We start from the raw sequence: 23677 nt of genomic DNA, 5'->3' as shown, positions 1-23677 counted from the left end.
GGTCAGTCCCCTAGGCTCATGAGTTGTGCTTATAGGACACAGCTCTCACCTGTTGGTCCCGTGGCCTGGCCCCTTTCGGGTGACAGTCTCTGAGGGTCTCCTGAAATCCTCGCCCTGGGCTTGACCACCTCTGGCTATGAAGGAGGCAGGGAAAGCCAGCATTTCATTTTATGCTTCTTTAGTGGGAGACACTGTGAGAGAAAGGAGGTGTTGAGTAAGCCAGCCAGTAGTGTCTGCCACCTTCTTATTAATACTTTTCCTTATGTCATGTCACTTTTTTTTTTTTGTGCAGAGGAAGATTCACTCTAAGCTAACATCTGTTTCTAGTCTTCCTCCCTTTTCTTCTTTTCCCCCCAACAAAGCCCATTACATAGTTGGGTATAGTTGTAAATTCTTCCAGTTCTTCTATGTGAGCTGCCACCACAGCATGGCTACTGACAGATGGGTGGCGTGGTTCTGTGCCCAGGACCTGCTCCTGGGCCACTGCTGAAACAGAGCATGCCAAACTTTAACCACTAGGCCATCAAGGCTGGCTCATCAATTCACTTTTTTTTTAACCTAAATAAATTTATCCCAAAGGAAGTTTCGTATGACTTTGGAATATCTTATGAAGTCACAGGTTGCTGATATGTATGTATTTACCTAATAGTTAGCTATTTAGTATGTCACTACTGAAATGAAAAAAATACGACATTCTGCAAACTGGCCAGCTCAGTGGTTCTCACTTCCGGGCGGTTTTGCCCCCAGGGGACATTTGTCAATGTCTGGAAGTGCTTTTGGTTGTCACCGCTGGAAGGGAGGTGCTCCTGGCATCCAGTGGGTAGAGGCCAGGGACGCTGCTAACGGCCCGCGGTGCCTGGGGAAGGCCTCTAAGAACAGTGTTATTGGGGCCCGAATGTCAGTAGCGCTGAGGCTGGGAACGCTTCTAGACTCGGTCCGCACGTTGCTGAGTTTGGTAAACCCTCTGATTCGCTTGTCACTCTGTTGTCCCCCGGATGACCGTGTATCGCTGACACTTCACATCTGGAGCCCGCTCGTCAGTTTCAGGCCCGTTCCCGCAGATGCCATCGGATCCCCAGAACGGCTCTGAACTGGAATTCAAGATAACTGCCGCTCCTTGAGCGCCTTCTAGAAATTAGGGAGGAAGATGCTGAGAGCTCCCAAAGCCGATGAGGTCGCAGTCATCCCCCTTCTGCCGGGCAGACCCTATCCATCCGAGGGCGTGTTTCGGAAAGAACACTCTGCTGGCGCGGAGGCTTGCTCTCCGGGGCCAGGCGGAAACCATGGCCTCCTGGTGACCGTGTGCTTTGGGAAAGGGCTGTTGTTTGTTGAGTGGGAGGTTTTACTGCCTTTTCTCTGCCTGGGTTTGGCAAAAACAACCTGGCATGGGAAAGGAATGGGGGAGACAGGCAGGTGGGGAGTGTCAGATGCGTCTGCTGGAGTTTTCAGGTGGCTTGACAATTACCCTCGTCCCCCCCAGTGAGGTTAATCGGGCGGTTGTGGCGCCGGAGTGAGGAGGTGGGGCCAGTTACTGCCTCCCGCCTGGGGTTAGCTTGGCTTAGAAGCAAGGACATTTTTCATCTTTCCTTCTTGATTCTGGAAACTTAGAAAAAAGCCTCTGGCCGTCCCTTCATAGGCAGCTAGATTGGAACAAAGGCCGGGCCGTGCATAGCACTTTTCCCTGAATCTAGGAGGCTGGCATTGCGACATCCCGCCCCAATGTCAGCGATGCTGTGCTGCGAAACGCGGCCAGCAGAGATTGTAGGACGCGCTGGTGGTGAGACGCAGACCCGTGTCAGAGATGGGAAGATGGGAGGCAGCACGGATCTGAGGACTGAGGCGGCGCGATCAGAACTTCCCGTCCCTCCTCCCCTCCCCCTGTCTTCTGTGTATTTGTCCTTTTATGGTTGTGGGTCCTGTGCTAAGTGCTGGGAACACGTACGTGGCGAGGGACACACGCAGCCTCCTTGTCTCATGAGGCCACGGCTGTGAAGATGCTTAGAGGAACGCAGCAGCACGGGGAGCCTGGGTAGCCCCTGTTGAGATCCTCGTTCTGTTGTTCGCCAGCTGTGTGACCTTGGATAAGTGACTCCACCTCTCTGTGCCTCCCTTTTCTCATGTGCAAAATGGGGGTCATGGTAGTGCTTACTTCATAGAGTTGTGAAATTAAATGAGTTGATGATGAACATGCTCATCCTATGACTGTTCAGTGCTGTCATCATTACCTTACTGTGCCTGGTCATGATGATTATTGGTATCTTTATCAGTCCCCATTCTGGTCCGAAGCGAAAGCCGAGGACCCAAGAGGAAGCCGAGATAGAAAGTCCTGGACGGTCGTGTAGTTCCAGGTTGGCCCCGAGGTAGCCGCGGTTAACTTCTGGTCCTCTGGGTCGCACAGCCTCCTTGGCCCAGATCAGGAAGCCTTTTTTTTCTGTGCCTCAGTTTCCGCATCTGTGAAACGGAGAATAGTCAGAGTACCTGCCTCCTGCTAGTTTTGTCTTAGGGATTGGATGTGGCCTGCGAAGGGCTGCGATCTGTGCCTGGGGCCTTTTAAGGATGCGCTGTGACGGGGTCTAAACTTCTCCATGGAAAAGAGGTGCCTCCCTCCCCCTGCCGCCTTGAGCACCGTCTGTTCCCCGGACCCCGATGGCGGCTCTTAGGCCGTCCCAGTGCCCGATGGTGCCATGGCGTCTTGGCTCTCGTTCTTGGTCTGCTTGCACACGTCGGGTACAGATCTCGCCAGAGAGCCTGAGCCCCGGGTGGCCAGCCTGCCCCGCTTGCTCATGGCCTCTCCGGGGCTGGAGGTGGCCCCCACTGTGGTCCATGACGCAGGGGTCATCTTCAGTGGGGTCCCGTGCCCCCGTGTGCCGAGCCCTGGCCTGCCTGGGAGCCTCTGGCTTCCGCCGTGACGGCCCAGCGCGTGCGGAGCGCTCCTTTGCTGGCTTGTCTGAGTTATTTCCTTTGGCCTCCTGCCCGGGGCTGGGATCCTGGGGTCACTGGCAGGACGGAGTCACTGGCTTTTCCGTGTTTTTCTCCATTGCTCTTCAGGTCGATTATTCACCCCTTCTTTGTTTGTTGAACAAGTATTTAACAGGCACCTACTGTATGCAGATGAATTAGAAGGACGTGGTCCATGGACTGTTCTGAATGCTTTTATGGATGCTGATGAGTCCGACCCCATAAGAGCCTGTGGGGTTACTCCCATCTCGCGGATGGCGAACGGTGGCAGAGACGTCCCCCAGCTGGCAGATGGCACAGCCGGTCAAACCCAGGCCGCCTGGCTGCAGAGCCTGGCCGGCACCCCTGCCCCGTGCCGCCCCGTAGACATTTGGGTGCTGAAGGAGATGTGCGGGCTTTGGTCCTAGTGGATAACGGGGCGGAGGGGGCCCTTCACACAGCTGAGGCCTCTCTCCCCCAGCTGGTATTTGAGGCCACTACTGGAAGGATGAGGAGGAGCCGGCCAGGCCAGGGGCATTCCAGGCCCACAACAGCCCATGGGAGGCCGTGAGATGGGAGAAGGCTGGGTGAGTTTGAAGAACAGGGGAAAGGCTGTCACGGCTAGAGCGTCAGCGGGCGGGGGAGAGCGTTGTGGGCTGATAAAGAAACTGCGATATGATAATAACAGCTCACACTCATATGGTCCCAGGAACTGTAAAGAGCACTTTCTGTTTCCTCCTCAGAACAGTCCTGTGAAGTTGGTAGACTGTTAGTGTCATACAGATGGGGAAACGGAGGCCCAGAGAGGTTATGTGACTTGCCCAAGGCCACACAGCGGGGAGGAGGTGGTGATAGGCCTTGAGCCCAGGTCTGCTGCTCCAAAGCTGTGCCGTGGACCCCCGAGTCATGGGACCCTTCACCAGTGCCGGCCCCGGTCTGTCTCTGCTCTGATGCTGCCTGGCTCGAATGAGGGAGCACAAGAGTTCGGAGTAGAGGGGGCTTGGGATGGGGAGAGGGGTGAGCCGGGACATTCCCTGGGGTGGAAGGCTGTGGGGTGGGGAAGGGCACGGGGTGTCTCTGAGGATGCTGGTGGCTTTCCCAGTTTCCTCTTCTTGGCCACACGAGAGAAGGGAATGAGCCAAAACTCACCTCCCACTTTCACAATTCCTCAGGTTTTGCAACGTGTGGTGATGCGGCATTTTCTCACGAGAATCCTCAGCAAGGCTTCGTTTGCCTCCACTTAACCCATTTTTAGGCCCCGGCCTGTCCTCCCAGCCCTCTTTCTCGCCCGTTCCCCTCCTGGCCCTCCGTTCCACTTTCTGATGTGTGTAGTCATCGTCACGTGCGCAGCCACACGTTTCTGTCCGTGACAGGCCACGCACGTGACGGTGGGCCCGTCAGATAATAGTGAACTGTCGCCTGCTGGCGTCGTGGCTTATGCAGACCTCAGCAAGCGCCTCAAAACGTCGGAAACCATGGACCCCCCCAAGACCAAAAGGCTTTCATGAATAGAGAGGAATTTTCATGGTGCATTATCTGCTTTCACGCAAATCTAGGATGAAAAAAGAAACAAACCCAGCAAGACACCATGGACGTGTTTCCGAAAACAGTGACAGCTCCCCAAGAGGAGCCTCAGGCAGGTCCTTGAGGAATATTCCAGAAGAAGGCCGTGTTCTCGTAGGAGATGGCAGCTGATGGCAGCTCTGTGCATGTTAGTGTCCCTGCAGACCGTCCAGTGGGACGAGAGGTGGAGGCGGAAGGCAGTGACGTGGATGGTCCTGAGCGTGTCGGCCTACTCTGCCGTGTGTGTTCGTGTCTCAGTTTTTAAAAAAAAGTTTAAAAAGTAAAAAATTTAAAAAACAGAAAACTTCTAGCCTAAGGCTATAAAGAAAGAAAATATTTTTGTGCAGCTGTACAATATCTGTTTTTTTTTTTTTTTTAAATTTTTTCCTTCTCCCCAAAGCCCCCCGGTACATAGTTGTATATTTTATTTTAGTTGTGGATCCTTCTGGTTGTGGCATGTGGGACGCTGCCTCAGCGTAGCCTGATGAGTGGTGCCATGTCCGTGCCCAGGATCCGAACCGGCGAAACCCTGGACCCCCAAAGCAGAGCACGCTGACTTAACCACTCGACCACGGGGCCGGCCGCTGTACAGTGTCTTTATGTTTTAAGCTGTGTTATTACAAGAGAGTCAAAAATTAAAAAAAAAAATAAAATGTTTATAAACTAAAAAAGTCACAGTAATCTAAGGTTAACTTATTGTTGAAGAAAGATATTTTTTTATAAACTCGGTGTGGCCTGAGTGTACAGTGTTTCTAAAGTCTCCAGTAGTGCCCAGTGATGTCCCAGGCCGTCCCGTTCACGCACCACCCGCTCCCTGACTCACCCAGAGCAGCTTCCAGTCCTGCAAGCTCTGTTTGTGTAAAGTGCCCCATAGAGGTGTACCTTTTTTTAATCTTTTATGCTGGTTTTTTTTTTTTTTTTTTTTTTGGTGAGGAAGATTGTCACTGTTTTGTATATGGGATGCTGCCGCAGCGCGGTTTGATGATCAGTGTGTAGGTCCGCACCCGGGATCTGAACCCGTAAACCCCAGGGCTGCCAAAGTGGAGCGTGTGAGCTTAACCGCTATGCCAGCAGGCCGGGCCCTGTACCGTATTGCTATTGTCCGTTTCTGTGTTGAGATGCACAGATACTTAGCATCGAGTGTTCAGGAGAGTAGCGTGCTGTCTGGGTTTGTAGCCCAGGAGCGATGGGCACCAGAGCCTGGGTGTGCATCTAGGTGTGTGTAAGTGGACTCTGCGATGTCCACATGGTGGTAAATTGCCCAACAACGTATTTCTCAGAACATGTCCCGTGTTCAGCACTGTGTGCCTGTATTTACATGCCCTGAGCTCGTCCAGCGACAGTCTCGGATCCTGCTGTGCCCTTGGAACGCTGTTCCCCTGTCTCCACATTGGCACATCCTGGCATCTTGGCCTTCCTTAGATTCTACTTGCTTCCAGAAGCCTGCTCTGAGCTCCCAAGTTGTAATCACAATGACGACAGTAACTTGCACCAATAGAGTGGTTGCTGGGTACCCTCTGTTGGCACGTGTGTGACTTTACCTCTATTTTCTCAGGAGGGCAGGCTCTGCGGCGGTGAGCCAGCCTGCTGGCGTTGCAGTCTCCTTCTGCCACTTACAGGCTGTGCCACCTTGGGCAAGTTGCTTTCCCTCTCTGTGCCTCAGTGGCTTCCTCTGCAAAATGGGAACCAGAGTACCCCCTTCAAAGGATTGGGGTGAAGATGAAATAATGTAATGTGTGGGTTTAGTCTTCACGATGACCCCGAAAAGCAAGTATTGCTGTCCTTGCCGTGTGGACGAGGTGTGCCTGTGAGTTTTCTTCCCCTTTGCTTTGAGCATGAACCCCTTTCTCTTCTCTGGATGCTCTTGCCGTTTATGTGTGTCTCTTTGATGACACTTAGTGCTTTCAGAGTCTTGGTTGTAGCTGTTTGTGTTCCTGTCCCACGTCCTGTACAAGATTCGGAGCCTCTTAAGGGCGGGATACAAATGTGGATGTTTCTGGTTCGACTCCTCTTACAAAGCAGGGCTCTGTGCGTGTGTTAAATGGACGGATGGGCGGGTGGGCAGGCCTTCAGAGTACTGGGCATCGGTGGTGGGAGTGGGGCCAGAGGGAAGAACTGTTAAGACAGCAAGGGGGGTTCTCAACGAGGGCGATCGTGCCCCCACGGGACATTGACAGTGTCTGCAGACGTTTTTGTTGTCACCACTTGGGGAGGCGGGTGCTCCTGGCATCCAGTGTGTAGAGCCCGTGGAAGCTCCCAGACGTCCTGCGTGCACAGGACGCCCCCACCACGGGATTACCTGGTCCCAGGTGTCAGTAGTGCCGAGGGTGAGAAACCTTGGTTAAAGGGGACGTGTAATCTGGTTACAAGCAAGATAGTGACGGGGAAAAGACATTGCATTAAAATTTTTTTAACAAATGCAAATGAGTCCTGTCTAGATGAGGCATCCTCTTACTGAGGCGATGAAATGAGGTCTCTGTGTATTTATTTTTTTGGAGGGGCAGTGTAAGGTAAAGGACAGCATATGTAGTGTGAAATTTGCACAGTCTAATGACCCTGGGTCTTATTCATCTTTTTTTTTAACCGCTTTATGGAGACGTAATTCACATGCCATGTCGTTCACCCATGGAAAGTGGACAGTTTGGTGGCTTTTAGTCCAGTCGCAGAGTTGTACATCTGTCGCCACCGTCGGTTTTGGCCCTTTGTCATCACCCTGCTCGTTCATCTCTGGGCCCGTGAGAGCTGGCGGGCTGTGTGCGGGCCATGACCGTCCCCGGTGTCGGCTACATCCAGTTCACGGTGTGTCGAGGCCCGTTGTGGTGCCTGTTCCTAGAGCCCACAGGTGCTCACCCAGTGTCACGCACTGCGGGGGCGAGGGTGACGTCTCGAGGTCCCAAACCTGGGCATCCTCTGCCCTCGAGGAACAGACAGTCGGGGGGAAGAGTGAGAAGTGGAAGAAATAACGTATGAAATAAATAGCATCAGATCGAGCCGTATAAAACTGCCGACATTCGCTGATTTTCAGTCTACGTCTGGGGTTGGCAGACTTTTTCTGTAAAGAGCCAGGTGGTAAATATTTTAGGCTTTGTGGGCCAAGAGGCAAAGTTGTCTTTTACACCGTACAGTTGAAACTGTGAACTCCATCGCTGGTTTGGGAGCTGTACAAAGCGGGCAGGGGGCCGAATTTGGCACGTGGGCCGGAGTTTGCCCACCGCCAACCGACACAAATGGCAATTTGTGTGGTTCATCTTAGTCATGTATATTATACATAATGTATTATATACTATAGTGCATGTTCTGTAACATAATATAGAGTGTTAACTAAGATAATATGGAAAACATCAGTAAATAAATAACACTGGAAAGAAATATTTAATGACAGAGTTTGGTGAGCGCTCTGCAGGAAATGTACAGTCTCATGAGGTGATGAAATGATGGATTTGACGTGTTTGAGAAGGTCGTGGGGTGGTGGACTGGCCTCCCTGGGGAAGGGCTGTTTCGGCCGAGACCTGAAGCTTGCCTCTGAGCAGAAGTCAGGCCAGTGAGGGGAAAGGCTGCTGGCAGAGTGAACTGGCTGTGCAAAGGCCCTGAGGCAGAGTCGTGTAGGAACAGTGAGTCGGGGCTTGACCCAGAGGCTGTGGTGAGAAGTTCGCTCTCGGTCCTGGAAAAGTTGTAGGCAGAGTGTTGTGGGTTTGGGATTGCAGCTCAGAGCCATCCCCTTGCTTGTTGTGAGGTGGATGGATAGGAGGCGAGTCGGGCTAGTTGTGAGCAGACTTGGGTAGCTGTCCAGGTAACCCAATAAATATTTATCAGGCGTGGAATGCATCGAATGAATCCCCTATCTCCGAGTGGTGCGCCATTTTCTCTTTTATTATGTCACATGAATAAAAAGATTCCTGTTTGTCAAAGGCCGTGGTTATGTAGTGTTCCAGCAAATCCACACGCTGTCAATTTCCGGGTGATTTTTCTCCCTTTCAGTGTCGAGACCAGTGCCGTCCCATACAAATATAACACAGGCCACATAAAGAATTAGAGTTGTCTAGGAGCCACATTAAAAAAAATTAAAAAGAGGGGGCCGGCCTGGTGGCACAGTGGTTAAGTGCGCACGTTCCGCTTTGGTGGCCTGGGGTTCGCCGGTTCGGATCCTGGGTGCAGATGTGGCACCACGTGGCAAGCCATGCTGTGGCAGGCGTCCCACATATAAAGTGGAGGAGGATGGGCACGGATGTTACCTCAGGGCCAGTCTTCCTCAGCAAAAAGAGGAGGATTGGCAGCAGATGTTAGCTCAAGGCTAATCTTCCTCAAAAAAAAAAACTTCATAATATATTTTATTTAACCCAATATATGCAAAATATTATCATTTCAACATGTCATTCATGGGGTGTTTTACATTCTTTTTTTTCCCACACTAAGTCTTTTCAGTCTGGTGTGTCTTTTCCAGCACATCGTAATTTGAATTGGCCTCATTTCCAGGGCTTGGTAGACCCACGAGGCTGGCGATATATTGGTCACTGCGGGTTCAGATAATTTGTCATTTTGTTAAAATTTAAACGTTATATGGTATTATAATATTTACAGAGCTATAAACCTCTGGGAATACAGATTCCTTCACTTGGTGGTTTTTTCCAAGCTTTATTGAGACGTTATTGACATGTGTCAGTTTAAGGTGTACGGTGCGATGGTTTGATACCCATATGTGTTGTGAAATCATTACTACACTAGGGCCAGTTAATGCTTCTATCCCCCCCACATAATTACATGTCTTCTTTGTGATGAGAACATTGAAGATCTAATCCCTTAACTTTGGAGTACATAGTACAGTATTGTTAATTATTTCGATCCCCAGAACTTAGTCATCTTCTAACTGGAAGTGGACGCCCTTTGACCAGCATCTCCCCATTTCCCCCGCTCCCAGCCCTGGGAACCACCACTCTGCTCTGTTCCTGTGAGCTCAGCTTTCATAGATTCCACATGTGAGAAGTTACAGGATTTGTCTGTGTCTGATTTATCTCCCTTAGCATAACGCCCTCCAGTTTCATCCGTGTTGTTGCAGAAGACAGGATGTCGTCCTTTTTGTGGCTTATTAATATTCCGCCGTGTGTATATGCACAGCACACCTTTATCCACTCGTCCATCGATGGACGCTGGGTTGTTTCCATGTCTTCGCTGTTGTGGATAATACTGCCGTGAACGCCGTGTGGATTTCTCTTCGAGGTCGTGATTTCGTTTCCTCCCGATATATTTAGTGATGTTGAAAGACCGACTTCCCGTCGGGATGGCTAGGTCACCGTGGATCAGCATTTTTGTGATTCTCTCTGTGTGTCTCCAGGTTGGTAAACTTGACCTGCGAGGCTTGTGAATGGCTGGGTGAAGCCCTGTTGATCCAGGGTGAGGCTTAGCTTAAGGAGTCATTTCTAAGGGAATTCAATGTGTCACTGTTTGAAATAGCAAAAGATTGGCAGCAGCCCAAGTGGCGGGTGGGGGTGGGGCGTCCTGGTGAGCACGGCGCGCCCCGTCTGTCCGGCACAGCAGTGGGCTCCTTTCAGAAGGCAAGAAGCAAGGACAAGGCCAGCCTCCAGGATGCCATTTTTAAGTGAAAATAGCAAGAGATACCCGGCATATTTGGCATGATACCTTTTGTGTAAAGAAATGGAGAAATAAAAACGCGTAGTTGTATTTGCTTCTGTTTGTGTAATGAATTCCAGAAGGATATGCAAGAAACCTGTGTTTGGATCGGGGAGGGGGATGGGAGGGTGTGTACAGGACCAAGCAGAGTGGACAGGGCTCATGGCGGGGAGGGCGGCAGAGGACCTTTTTGCTGTTTACCCTTAGAACACCCACCTACATCTGGACACACATGCACACACAGATATTTCCGTTTGTTGTATATTGCCTAGTGAAGTGAAATTTAGAAATCAGTGTGTATTTTCCGTTGTTCCCGGCTCCCGTCCTTCAGAAGCACGTCCTCAGCTGGGCGTCCAGAGAGGAGCTAGGAGGGCCCGGGAGAGCAGAACCTGGGGCCCCACAGACACGTGCTGGGGCCGAGTTTGATGCGAGGCAGACGAGGGCAGGATGAGGCAGGACAAGGCAGGGCCGCGGCTGGCACGAGGGTGTCCAGGCCAGAACGAGGGTGTCCAGGCCAGAACGGCTTGGTGAGGGCGCAGCCGGCCGTCGTCTCCTGCTGGCTTTCTGAGTGGCCTGCTGTGTGAGTTTCCTGTGGCCGCTATAACAAACGTAGTGGCTTAAAGCAGCACCGGTTTACCCTCTGAGAGCTGTGAGGTGAGAAGTCCCAGCTGCAGGGCTGGCGTTCCTCCTGGAGGTGCCGGGGGGGAGCGTCCATCTCCTTCCTTTTCCAGCTTCTAGAGGCCGCCCGCGTCCGTGACCTGTGGCCCTGCGTCACTGACCTCTGCTCTTGTCGTCACATCTCCTCCTCTGATTCTCACCCTCCTGCCTCCTCTCCCTGTACAATTCCCTGAGATTCCAGGGGCCCACCTGGATCTTCCAGAAGGATCTCCCCATCTCAAGATACTTAATCACGTCTACAGAGTCCCTTTCGCCACGGAAGGTAGTGTACTCGTGCATCGTGCCCGCCGCAGCGGGCCGGTGTGGTTCCTGGGGCACAGCGGGGGCTCGAGACATCTTTGTCGGATGGACAAATGAGTCACTCACTGAGGCTGGAGATGTGGAAGGGCATGGCAAGAGATGGTTCTGGACGTCATCTCAGTAATGGCAGTGGCATTGATTGAGCGCCTACTGTGTGCTGTGGCCCATGTTTAGTTAAGTGCCTGTTTGCGTCCTCTCTTTATTCTCACTCTGCAGGTGTGTATATGATAGATAGCGTGCGTGTGTGTGTGTGTATAGATTTCCTTTATCTGCTCCACTTGCTGTCTCTCCTGTCGGCTGTCAGCCCCAGGAGGGCAGCCCTAGGCCGTGCTGTCCCCCGCGGGGTCCCCAGCACCTGGGAGCTGGGCTCGGAACATGGGTGAATGCTGCCTGTCCTGTCCCCAGACGTATTCCCGTGCCTGGCACATGGCTGACCTCTCACAAGTTCCTGGAACAGGACCACACGGAGGATTGTGTGAAACTCCAGAGTCTGATGAGAGGAGAGGAAGTGGCTGGAGATGAGGGCCGCGAAACGATCAGGGCTGGACGGAGACCTCGAGGACAAGTGTGGGCGTGGCAGGGAAGGGCCTTGGCGAGAGGCCTCACGGTGCTCGCTGGGAGGGTTGGGGTCAAGGCAGGTCGGAGCCAGCTGCCCGCTGCTGACATTTGGACACCTGTGATGGGCAGCTGTGGCCACGTTGTCTGCTCTGCGCTGGCGCTCGGTTGAGAGGCCCCCTGTTAAGGAGTCTTGGCTTTCCATGTGCTTCGTCCCTTTCTCCTCAGGGGCTTCAATTCTGCGTCTTGGGCGTAGGGACTCAGTGAGGATCTGGCCCTGCTTCCTGGGTGCTTGGGTCAGTACTGTCTGAACGCTGCCCTTCCTCCCCTTCCTGAATATTCCTGGGCTTTATTCTTAGCTCTGTTGAGTCAGAGGGTGAGGGCAGGCCAAGCTCAGCCCGGCAGCAGCCTGGGCCCTTGCTGCCAGCGGGATGCTGGCACGGGCACCCTTCTCTACCCCACGCCACTCCTGGCTGCTCTCGCCTGTCGCCGTGGTGGGCGGGGCAGCCTCTGACCTTTTTCTGGACCTCTCTCAGGCCTGCGGTGGGGACGGAAGGCCCCTGCGGTCTGTGTAAACAGGATCCCAGTCCAGAAGCCCAGCAGGTCCCCTGGCCGAGCGGCAGGCCCACAGCATCCTCGCCGCGGCATCATGCCCTGGGCTGGGTTCTGAACATGGCCCGTTGCCTCGCGCCCCTGCCCCCTCCCAGGCCGTGTCCTGCAGGTCTTCCTTCCCTTTGTGCAAGGGTTCCCTGGAGCCGCTGCTCTGGGTCTGGATCCAGGCTCCACCGGGTCCTGCCCGGGTGCCTCACAGCACGTCCTCTCGCCTCTCCTTGCCTCAGTGTCCCTCTCTGTGAAATGGGAGGAAGCCGTGCCTGGCTCACAGGGCTCTGAGGGTGAGGTGGGACTGCTCCCCTGCTGATCCCACCCCTCGACTTGGTGCCTCCAGGCGAGCCGGTCCCCAGCCTGCAGCGGAGGAGTGGCTTGCATTGTTACTCCTGTGTTGCAGATGACAGAAATCAAGGTCAAGATCAGGGTGGGAGTGAATCCTGAATTTTCTGAGGGTCCAGAGCCCAGCAAGCACTGGAGACTGAATTCAAACTCAGGCCCTGGGGTCCCCTCCACTGGTGGTTGATGCTGCTGTTATGTTCATTTTACTTCCTCCCCTCCGCCTCTCTCCCTGCCCCCCGACTCTTCACATTTGAAGAGGTAGACACACACACGGGTGTCGGCCCCAGGCCCTTTGTCCGTGCCATCTGTCTGCGTTGTCTGTGCTGCCCCCGGATCTTGGCACAGCTGTCTCCAGACCCTTTCAGTCTCTGCTGAAATGTCACCTTCCTGGACCCTCAGCCTGATATTTGCTGTCACCGCAGCCTTCCTCTTCATAGCAAGTGTTCCCCTGGCCGTTGTGTTTTTATCTGTGATCTTGTATTTTAAGGGACTATTAGACGGTTAAGAGGGCGTGGAGTGTGTCCGATTTATCTGCATGTCCCCGTGATTAGCCCAGAGCTTGGCACAGAGCAGGTGCTCAATAAATGGTCATTGTGTGATGGAATGAATGAATGAATGAATGAAGGAATGAGTGAAAGAGATCCTGTGCTTGTGTGTGTTGGTCCGTCTCTTGTCCAGGAACTGAAACTGGAAGATTTGGGTCATCTCATTGAACCCTCCTAATAGTCCTGTAATAAGTGGGTTCTGGAATGAGTCTCGTTTCACAGATGAGGAACCCGAGGCCTGGCGAGGCCACTGCTGTAGGGAATGGGGACAGTTTTGCCTCCTGGGGACATTTGCCAACATCTGGGGACATTTGAGGGTCACAAGTGGCTGGGTCTGCCGCTCACAGCTCATGTGACCTCAGTTGCTGTGCCTGTGAAATGGGTGTGATTATAGGACCTGCCTCCTGGCGTCATTGGGGTGAAGACTGATGGGTGCTGCTGGCGTCTCGGGGGCAGAGGCTGGGGGTGCCACTCCCTCTGCATCCTGCAGTGCACGGGACGGCCCCCCGAGACAGAATTTTCTGGCCCTAAACGTCGGCGGGGCCAAGGATGAGAAACCTCGCTTTGGGGCACGTATCTGTGACCTCAGGGCCTGGAACTCAGACCCTGAGCCTTGCATTCATGACCGTCACCCTGGGCGATGGGGATGGCGCAGCTGTAGGAAACCTTCATGCCTGAGTCAAAATGCTGCTTCTTGGGGCCCGTCCGGTGGCGCGGCGGTTAAGTGTGCACATTCCGCTTTGGCGGCCCGGGGTTCGCCGGTTTGGGTCCCGGGTGCGAACATGGCACTGCTTGTCAAGCCATGCTGTGGTGGGCGTCCCACATATGAAGTAGAGGAAGATGGGCACAGATGTTAGCTCAGGGCCAGTCTTCCTCAGCAAAAAAAAAAGGAGGATTGGCAGTAGTTAGTTCAGGGCTAATCTTCCTCAAAAAAAAAAAAAGAAAAGAACAAAATGCTGCTCCTCCGTTCTGCGCAGATGAACTTGGAGTCCCTGAGGCCTGAGGACATCTAGTTCGCGTCCAGCTTCAATAATGTTGTGTTCCAGCTGCCGCAGGCAGGACAGTGAGGCCACTGGCTCGCAAAGCCCTTCAAGTCCCCCGCACCTGGTTGAGAGCTGCTTCGGGCCTCTGTGTGGCTTCAGATCCCGGCCCTGCCTCTTCCCAGCTTTAAGCCTGAGCTGCTTCCATCAGCTCGCTGGGCCTCAGCATCCTCACCTGAAAAGGGGGGCTTTTCACCGTCCCGCCTCTGAGGGTGGCCGTGAGGTTGCAGCAGACTCGCGCTCGGCGAACTGCGCCGGGCCTGGCGTGTCCGCTCCCGCTGGCGTTACCCACAGCCAGTCAACGTGCCATTTCTCTTTGTTCCCAGCTCAGCATTGAGAACTTTCCACCCTCAGTTCCTGCTGGGCCTCTTTATTTATTTAAAGTTTGAACTCCTTTTGTTATTATTGTTTTAGAGGGAATACACGTGGAGTAAAAACTTCAAACGGTACAAAAGATAACAAAACAAAAACTAATAGTCGCTCTACGCTCGCCCGTGTCAGCCCTACCCCCTGGAAATAATCGCGGTTGGCTTTTGTTTTTCTTGTATCCGTCTAAGAAAATTTCCCCGTCTAGATGAGCGTCTCTGTCTTCCGATGCTGATTTTAAAGGGGGGGATAGTGGTCCGGGCGTGTGATGAAAAACGTGGACAGTGTTTTCCAGGTGCATAGAGGCGTCTGCACTGGGATTCAGATTCCCGGCTGTGCCGCTGGCGGGTTATGTGCCCCGGCCTCAGTTTCTCTATCTGTGAAATGGGTTTCCTTGGAGCATCTGCCTCCTAGAGTTACTCCTGAGCATTAGCCGTGAGCACTTCATCCGTCCTGGCACGTGCTGAGAAGACGCTTAATCACCCCCCACCTTTCTCTTTCCACAGATGGAAGCAGGCGGCACCTGTTCCTCCATTTCCCTCGGGTCTTCACTCAAAGGTCCTCTTGGCCCTTTTCTGTCCACCTGCTATAAAGATGGCGCCCACCATCCTCTGCCCCCTTTCTTCTTCTTTAGGACATTTGTCCTTTTTAGACGGAAGTAGAGTGGTTTGTTTATTTGTTTAGGGTCTGCCTCTTACGACAGAAGGCGACTCTGAGAGCGGGAACGTTTTTCTTCCAAATGGCGTTGGCGCGTGGCGGTCCCCTGATAAATAGTTGTCCACGGGGCGACAGAAACCCGGCTGTTGCGAGTTACTGAGACAATTGAATTGGACGATGGAGGTCCGGGCCCCAGGTCTACCTGCTGCATAGAGGGTCCTTGTTACTAGGTAGCGTCAGAAGGGCTGTCACTCCCAGGCCTGGGTGACACTGAGCCAGAGTTCACAGTCGTCTCGCCTCCAGCCTGTGGTCCACCCGTCCTGCTCTCTGCAGCCTCCCCTCCTGTCCCCGAGTTGGCCAGCTGGGTCCTGGGCAGGACTGTGTTTCTGTTGTCGCCGCAGGCAGGCCGTGGCCTGGTGTCCCTTTGGAAGCGGTGTTGGCCAGGCTGGAGCAGCAGATCTGGGGGACGCACCGAGGAGGCCCCAGCCAAGGAGATGCCTGGCACACAGGCGCTTCTGTGACGAGCCCGCTGAGCCGAGAGGACCGGGCAGCATCAGGCTCGGTCAGCGGGCGGGGCCACTTCCTGCCTGGGCCTGGAGGGCTGTGGTGGCTTCTGACCCAGCTGAGAGGACGTGGTGGCCCTGGGAGGCCCAGAGGATGTGTGGGGTCGACTGGAAGAAACCTGCAGGGCTGTGATAGGCAGAGTGACGGCCTCCCCGAAGATGTCCAGTCTCATCCCCAAACCTCTGAATATGCCATGTTATGTGGCAGAGGGCTGGAGATTGCCGATGGATTCAGGGTCGCTCATTAGCTGACCTGGAGCTGGGACGTTGTCGTGGATTGTCTGGGTGGGCCCAGCGTGATCACGAGGGTCCTTGTAAATGGCAGAGGGAGACGGAAGAGAGGCAGCCGGAGAGGTGGCGGCGTGGGGATGGGCTGGCCTGCTGCTGGCTTGGAAGGTGGAAGGAGCCAGGAGCCAAGGGATGGGGGCGGCTCCCGGGAGCTGAAAGAGGCCAGGAAACGGATTCTCAGAGGCTCCAGAGGGAAGGCAGGGCTGCCAGCACCCCGGGGCCGCCCGGGGAGACCCTCTGAGGGTTTCTGCCCTAGAACCACGTGATAAAAACGCGTGCTGTTTCCAGTCGCTAGATTTGTGGTGATTTTTACAGCAGCCAGTGGAAACTAAGACGGGTGCCTGGCTCTGAACTTGGGGCTCTTTTGGGGCCTCATATCTTCCCCTTGGCCCAGACTTCCCTGGGGGAGAGGCGTGCGCTGCAGAAGACTCTGTTAAAGTTCAGATGGTCATCATGAGGGACCAGGGTGGCTCAATAGGCCCCAGCCTCATCACTCACAAGCTGTGTGACCTTAGGCAAGTTAGTTGACTTCTCTGTGTCTCAGTTTCCTCATCTACCAAATGAGGATCAAAACAGAACCTGCCGTCTCAGTGATCATGGAGATTAAATGAATGAATTTGCATAAAATGCATGGAAACAGTGCCTGGCACATAGTGCTCAGTTAAAGCTAGGTGGTATTACTGTTATCAGTAACAATAGAGGATTATCAGATTGCGAGTATGCTATAAACTTCATGTATTTTCATTACTCACATAAGGATTAAGGTTACTGATGGTAGCCCTTTGTTGAGTGTTAATTTATGACCCTGTGCTGGGCCCTGTGTGTATGTCATTTTATTTAATCTTCAGAATAGCTTTAGGAGATGGGTATTCTTAGCCTTAGTCATAGATGAGGCTCAGAGATGTTAAGTAACTTGCCTAAGGTCACACAGCAAATAAATTGAGAGGAAAAGTGGATCTGTAAGAAAAGAGTCAAGGGGACAGAGTACATTTTTGGGAGGTGGAGTGGTGGCAAAGGAGGACAGGAAAGGGAGAAAACAGAAGGAAAGAAGTGGGTTCCAAAAAAGCAGCTGAAGGTGTTGTGAATAATAGTAATAATCAACATTTATATGGGCTTTTATGCTCCCCTCTGGGAGACATGGTAGTATCCCCATTTTGCTGGTGGGCTATTTGACCCTCAGAGAGGGTAAGTAACTTACCCAGGAGTATGCTACGAGTAGAGGTGTATCTGGACCCTAAATTCACGCGTGTCGAATTCTGAATCATATTGTTATATAAGGGTTGACTTAGTGGATCAGAACTTGTGTTACTAGGAGGCTTTGCATTGTAAGTGAGAGCAAATCCATTTTAAACTCGTGTAAGCAAAGTGAATTTTTGGAAGTCCAGCAGGAGGGTGGGCTACAGGTGAAGCTTGATCCAGCAGCCCATGATGACACCAGGTACTGAGTCTCTTTCATCTCCACCTTTTACGACGTCAGCTTCATTCTCACACTCGCCATGGTGCTGCCACCCCTGCCTTTCCCCTCCCAGCCCTTGCTGCTTCTCTTGTAAATGATTGAGACACCTGGAAACCCCACATCCTCACCCTGTGTTGCTGGGGACAGGAGAGTGTGTGTCCTTGCTGTGAGTGGCTTGGTGGGATCAAGTGTCCATTCTGGCACTAATCGCCAGCATGAGAGTAAAGGACTCTGCTGATTGGCTGATGCTGAGGAGGACCCACCCCCTTGGGCTTCACCCCGAGTGTGTGGCTGACAGTTGAGGATTTGTTTATGAACAAGAGCCGGGGCTGTCGGCGGAGACGGGAAGGTGTGCGTAGGGGGTGGGGTGGGGACAACACACCCCCTGCCCTGTGGCCTAGGGAAGATCACTTATTTCCCGGTGCCTCGGTTTCCTCACCTGTGAAATGGGGAAAGCAGCCGTGCCCGCTCTAGTGAGGCCCGTGAGCGCTCAGAACCTGTTGGCTGTCCTTCCCCGGCCCAGAGAGGGAAGGGTGTGAGATGACACCACACAGCAGAAATTTTCTGACCTCCTGGAGCTCACGGGCCCGGCAGACTTGACCTTGGTCCCAGATCCTCAGAGGTCGGGGCTGGGGGTAGGGAAAGCTGTGGAAGGCGACAAACCGTTGAGGCGTCCTGTGAGGAGAGGCCTCATCCCGGGGAGTCGGGGTGCACGTTCTCTGTTGGGGACCCCCCGGGGCCGGGTTGATGCACAGCTCGGCCAGCGCTGGGGACCGCTTCCAGGCTCGTGCCGCCCGGAGCTGAATTTCCATTCCCCGCATTGAGCCCATGGATGCCCCGTGGGTGGAACCAGAGGGCGGATTGGTTTCCGAAGCTCCCTGGATCGGGAGGCAGAGCCCCTGAGAAGAAAGATGGGGGTCGCTGTCGTCCCTGGGGTGGGGGACAGTGAGGAGCCCTGAGCCCTCGGGGACCCTCCCTGAGCCTCCTGCTGGCCCTCGCCATTCGCTCTTCCCCCCAGAGACCCCGAAAGAGGAGGCCACGCTGCTTATCTGCGGGGCTGTCCAGGGGATACCTTTAGACAGTAGAGACGTCACGGGTCCGGCCAGGGATGGACACGTAGGAGGCCCCAGACACTCTTATCTTCACCGCAGTGACAGTTGTGGTCAGGGCCGCCGTTGGCGGTGGGCGGCGGGGACGGCCCACAGTGGCTGTGATCCACAGAAGGGCAAGTTCACGTTCACAGCCAGATCCCCCTTCGTGGCCTCCTCCCGGCTCTGCGCCGTCGGGGCCGCCGTCCGACTGGAGCGGGAAGCTGCCCCCGCAGGTCTTCCTTTGCTCAGCGTTTCTCTGACTTCCCCTGACCGAGTTCCAGGTTCCTTGGATGCTCCCTGATTTCCTCTCCCTCACATCCTCACTCGAACTTTAACCTTTGAGCTTCCTGGCTCCGGGCAGTGCTGGTGGCAGTGGTGGCGATTGTTGTTACAGTCATGGGTCACTTAACGACGGGGACGCGTTCTGGGGAATGCGTCGTTAGGCTGTTTTGTCGTCGTGTGAATGTCACAGCGTGCGCTTACACGCCTGGGTGGTACCTGCTGCACCCCTGGCTCCGTGGTACTGACCTGGGGACACCGCTGTGCGTGTGGCCTGTCATTGGCCAAAACGTGATGCAGCACGTGATGTAATTGTTGGTATCTGCTCCTAATGGCCACCACTTATTGTCCCTGCACTTCCAGCTCTGTGCAAAGCACACGTCGTCCTGTTTGACGCTCGCGGTCCCTTCCAGGCCCATGCGTTTCCCTGACCGTTTACCGGGGAGGAGACTGATATCAGCGACCTGCCCAGTCTCACAAGAGGTCAGGCCTGAAGTTTAGTTCCCATCCGCCTGGACCACAAACTCAGAGGTCCTTTGCAGATTCTGCCTGGATGTGTGAGTTTTTAAGAAGCAAGGTGTGACTTGGGTCACTGGTTTATGCAATAACCTGTGGGCACCTGCTGGGTGAGAGGGATAGGAGTCAGAGGTCAGTACAACACCATCCTTGCACTGAGGTCCTTGCAGGACAAGAGGTAGTGACGGACGTGTAAGAAAATCATCGCAAAGGTGAGGGGGCCTGACGGTTTGGGGAGTGAGGAAGAGGGCTTCTCAAAGGAGGTGTCTATCTGAGTTGGGTTTTGAAGGATGAGTAGGAGTTTGTTATGGGAGAAAGACATTGCAAGCAGAGCAACCATTCATTTGACCAGCGGCTGGGAAGTGGCTTGAAGGCAGAGACCATGGCCTTCCTGAGTCTCCAGTGCTGTGAATAATGCCTAACACACGCGTGGAAAATGCTCCTTCGAGTGAATGCCTGAGTTGACACACTGGGGAACAGGACAGGAGAAAGTGTAGGAGAAGCAGATGGGGCTTGGATGTGGGAGGCCTCTTGCCCCGTGGCAAGGATAGGCTCTTCCAGCCACTTGGAGGTGGTTACCCAGAACAGAGAGGGCCATGAGGTCATCTCATTTATTAACATGAGTATTTCAGTCTAAGGGTTTCCTCTGAGCAGGAAAACCTAACTGCCTTTCTTTTTATGTATTTATTTGTTTTTTTTAAAGATTTTATTTTTTTTTCTTTTTCTCCCCAAAGCCCCCCGGTACATAGTTGTATACTCTTAGTTGTGGGTCCTTCTAGTTGTGGCCTGTGGGATGCCGCCTCAGCATGGCTTGATGAGCAGTGCCATGTCCGCACCCAGGATCTGAACCGATGAAACCTTGGGCCACCGCAGCGGAGTGTGCGAACTTAACCACTTGGCCACGGGGCCAGCCCCCCAACTGCCTTTAAACACGAACAGAAAGATCTTCTGTTTGGCGGGCAGCGTCTGTCGAGCTTTTAAATGCACGCGCCCTTCGAGCTGGCAGGTACACTTCTAGAAAGTTCTCTTGCAGATGTGCTTGCTCGTGTGTGAAACGAGGCGCCTGGCAGGTGATGTGTTCCTTGTCGCGTGTTTGGTTTGTAAGAACAGCCTTGTGCTCGGTCAGCGGGAGACCGATTAAAGAATCGGGTCATTCTATTCCCAGGGAGTACAAAGCATCCAGTACAGAGGAGGAGGGAACTGTTCCCTTGCAGTTCAGACCTGTTATTAAGAGAAACGGGCAAAGTACACAGCAGTGTGTGGAGGATGTGTCCTTCCATTCGATCCCAGAAAAGATATGTTTATCTTTGTTATGTATGCATAAAACGTTTTCTGGAAGGATGCACGAGAAACTGATATGGTTGCCTCTGGAGAGAGGAAGTGGAGGGTTAGGCACCAGGATGGGTACGTGGCTTGTCGCTTCTACTGTTTGTTTAAAAGCAGTAAAATTAAGCTATCTGGAATAAAGCATATCTATGCAACTTTTAAAGATGAGTTTCTAACATAGTTAAGTAAAAAAGCAAAGTACAGAACAGGTCTGTATCATGGTACCTCTTGGGGAAACAGAATACATACACTGTATTTGGACGGTGTCTGGAAGAAAACTCAAGACATCAGCGATGGTGGTTTTGCCTGTGGGGTGGGCTGGGGGGCTGCAAATTTAGGGAGGAAGGTTTATGTTTTACAGTCTGTCTTGTGTAGTTTGGAAAAATTTTAGCGCATAAATGTATTACCTATTAAAAATAAATTAATACACAGAGGGATAGATGTGGATGGATGCTTGGGTGGGTGGATGGATGGATGGATGCATAAGTAGGGGGGTGGGTGGATAGCTAGACAGGCAGATGGATGGATGGATGAATGGTACATGGGTAGGTGGGTGGATGGATGGACAGATAGACTAGTGGATGGATGGATGGATGTATAAGTAGGTGGATAGATAGATGGGCAGATAGATGGATGAATTGGTACGTGGGTAGGTGGGTGGATGGATGGATGGATAGACTAGTGGATGGATGCAGAAGTAGGGGGGTGGGTGGGTAGATAGACGGGCAGATGGATGGATGGATGGATGGATGCATAAGTAGGGGGGTAGGTGGGTAGATAGACGGGCAGATGGATGGATGGATGAATTGGTAGATGGGCGGATGGATGGACGGATAGACTAGTGGATGGATGGATGGATGCATAAGTATGGGGGTAGGTGGATAGATAGATGGGCAGATAGATGGATGAATTGGTACGTGGGTAGGTGGGTGGGTGGATGGTCGGATGGAGAGACTAGAGGGTGGATGGATGGGTTTACGGATGGGTGGGGGGTATGTCTGGATGCACGTGTGAATACGTGGGTGTAGAAGATAACCTTGGCTGCAGGGCGGAGGACTCAGTGGGGCTGGGAAGGATTCGGAAGCTCCTGCAATAGTCCAGGGGAGGAATAGTTAGGTTATTGAAATGTGTCACCTGTGAGCCGAGCTTCTTGGATACGTAACTGCATGTATGTAGTCCCCGCGTTGTTTTCTCTCTAGAAGGACCAGTTCCTTTCAAAGGAGCTTTTCTGGCAGCTACGCGGGAACTGTTGTGTGTTTAATAACCACCAACAGTTTAATCCCTTCTTCCACCATCACTTTAAGAGTGACGAGTGCTGTGAAGCCAGTTAAAATAATCACTGTTTGACATAAATCTCTCCTTGCTTGAGCAAATTCGCATTTACAAGACTGACTTCCAGTTGCCCAAGTTCACGGTGGTGTGACCTTTGTCCTTTTTAGGGTTTCTTTGTGTCTGGAAGTTTCCTAGCTACATCTCTTTGTGTGTGTTGACCTTTTAAAGTTTACTTTATAATGATTCCTCGTTCTTGGTTCTGGAAAAATAACCGTTTATGTCAGTGAATAATTATATCTCTGAAGAATCCATTCAGGTGCTTTCTTTTCTTTTCTTTTCTTTTTTTTTTAAAGATTTTATTTTTTCCTTTTTCTCCCCAAAGCTCCCCGGTACATAGTTGTATATTCTTTGTTGTGGGTCCTTCTAGTTGTGGCATGTGGGACGCTGCCTCAGCGTGGTTTGATGAGCAGTGTCATGTCCGCGCCCAGGATTCGAACCAACGAAACACTGGGCCGCCTGCAGCGGAGCGCGCGAACTTAACCGCTCGGCCACGGGGCCAGCCCCATTCAGGTGCTTTCTTAATACCTAGATCTCACTTTTTTTTTAAAGTCAAATCCTTCATTTTTTTTTCCCCCATCTTAGCCATTTTTAAGTGTCTACTCCTGAGGCGTTAGTATATTCACATTGTCGTGCGTCACTGGGTCTCCTCTTTGAAAAGCTTGGAACGTGTATTTTGATCAGATGGTCAGATGTTTCTTTAAGTGAAATGATCTCTTTGTTCTCATCACCTTCTCTTTAACGTCCGTCGATGTGACTTTAGAGCTTGCAGAGAGCCATACGATTCCAGGGTCCTTGGCGGTCTCACTTAGCCGATTGTGGGAGGCCTATTGGGATCAGAGACGTCTGGAACCATCTGGAGAGCGCGTTGTCAGTGGTGGAGAAAGAAGGCCAGGAGCGAAGTAGGCTGCGTGGGGACTGGGGCGCCTGGACCTCATCCAGAGACTGGCGGCTCCCCAACACTCGCTGCTGGTTGGGAAGCAGGAATGTGGGCCCAGCGCTGCCAGATTTTCTGATTTTTTTTTAGAAAAGCCAGAAATCCTAATTTTTATATGAGATTTCCTGATTGTAAATGTTGGCAGCTAGTGTCAATGTTTTTAAAGCCTTCTTAAGAACAACAGTAACAACAAACCATCTGTGGGGCCACATTGGCCTGAGGGCCACCTGCTTGAGACCTCTAAATTTATCTGACCTAATCATGGTAGAGAAAAGAAAGTGAGACCCCCAGGACAGGGTAACAACTTTTCCCAAGGTTGTCTAACTGGTCGGTGGTCAGATCAGGACTTGAGTTAAATTCGCCATCATGGCTGTCTACCAGCTGGTTGAAGTTTATTCTCAGGCAGAGAGACCTCATCCATTTATGTATGTATCTTTCTGTTTATCTGTTTGGCACAGCTCTAACAAAATACAGGTGATTTCTTACAAAATAAAAGTAATTAAAACGAATTTGTTTCTGAGGCTGAATAGCTTAGCGGTTAAATGCCGGGACTCTAGAACCAGATTGCCTGGGTTGGAATTTGGCTCCAGATCTTTCCATCTGTGTGATGCGGGACAAATTACGGAACCTCTGTGTGCTTTAGTTTTCCCTTCTGAAAAAGGAGTGATAAAGTGCTTA

The 23677-nt window shown here is 52.6% G+C and overlaps 1 protein-coding gene across 4 annotated transcripts in view; it reads left to right on the top strand.

Moving 5' to 3' along the window:
• Positions 1-23677, top strand: part of ABCC1 (ATP binding cassette subfamily C member 1 (ABCC1 blood group)) — a 126438-nt gene that overhangs the window by 11207 nt on the left and 91554 nt on the right. The window lies entirely within an intron of this gene.

The sequence above is a fragment of the Equus przewalskii genome, chromosome 12 (genome assembly GCF_037783145.1).
Source record: "Equus przewalskii isolate Varuska chromosome 12, EquPr2, whole genome shotgun sequence".
Lineage (NCBI taxonomy): Eukaryota > Metazoa > Chordata > Mammalia > Perissodactyla > Equidae > Equus > Equus przewalskii.
This window is presented reverse-complemented; position numbering and strand designations above follow the sequence as displayed.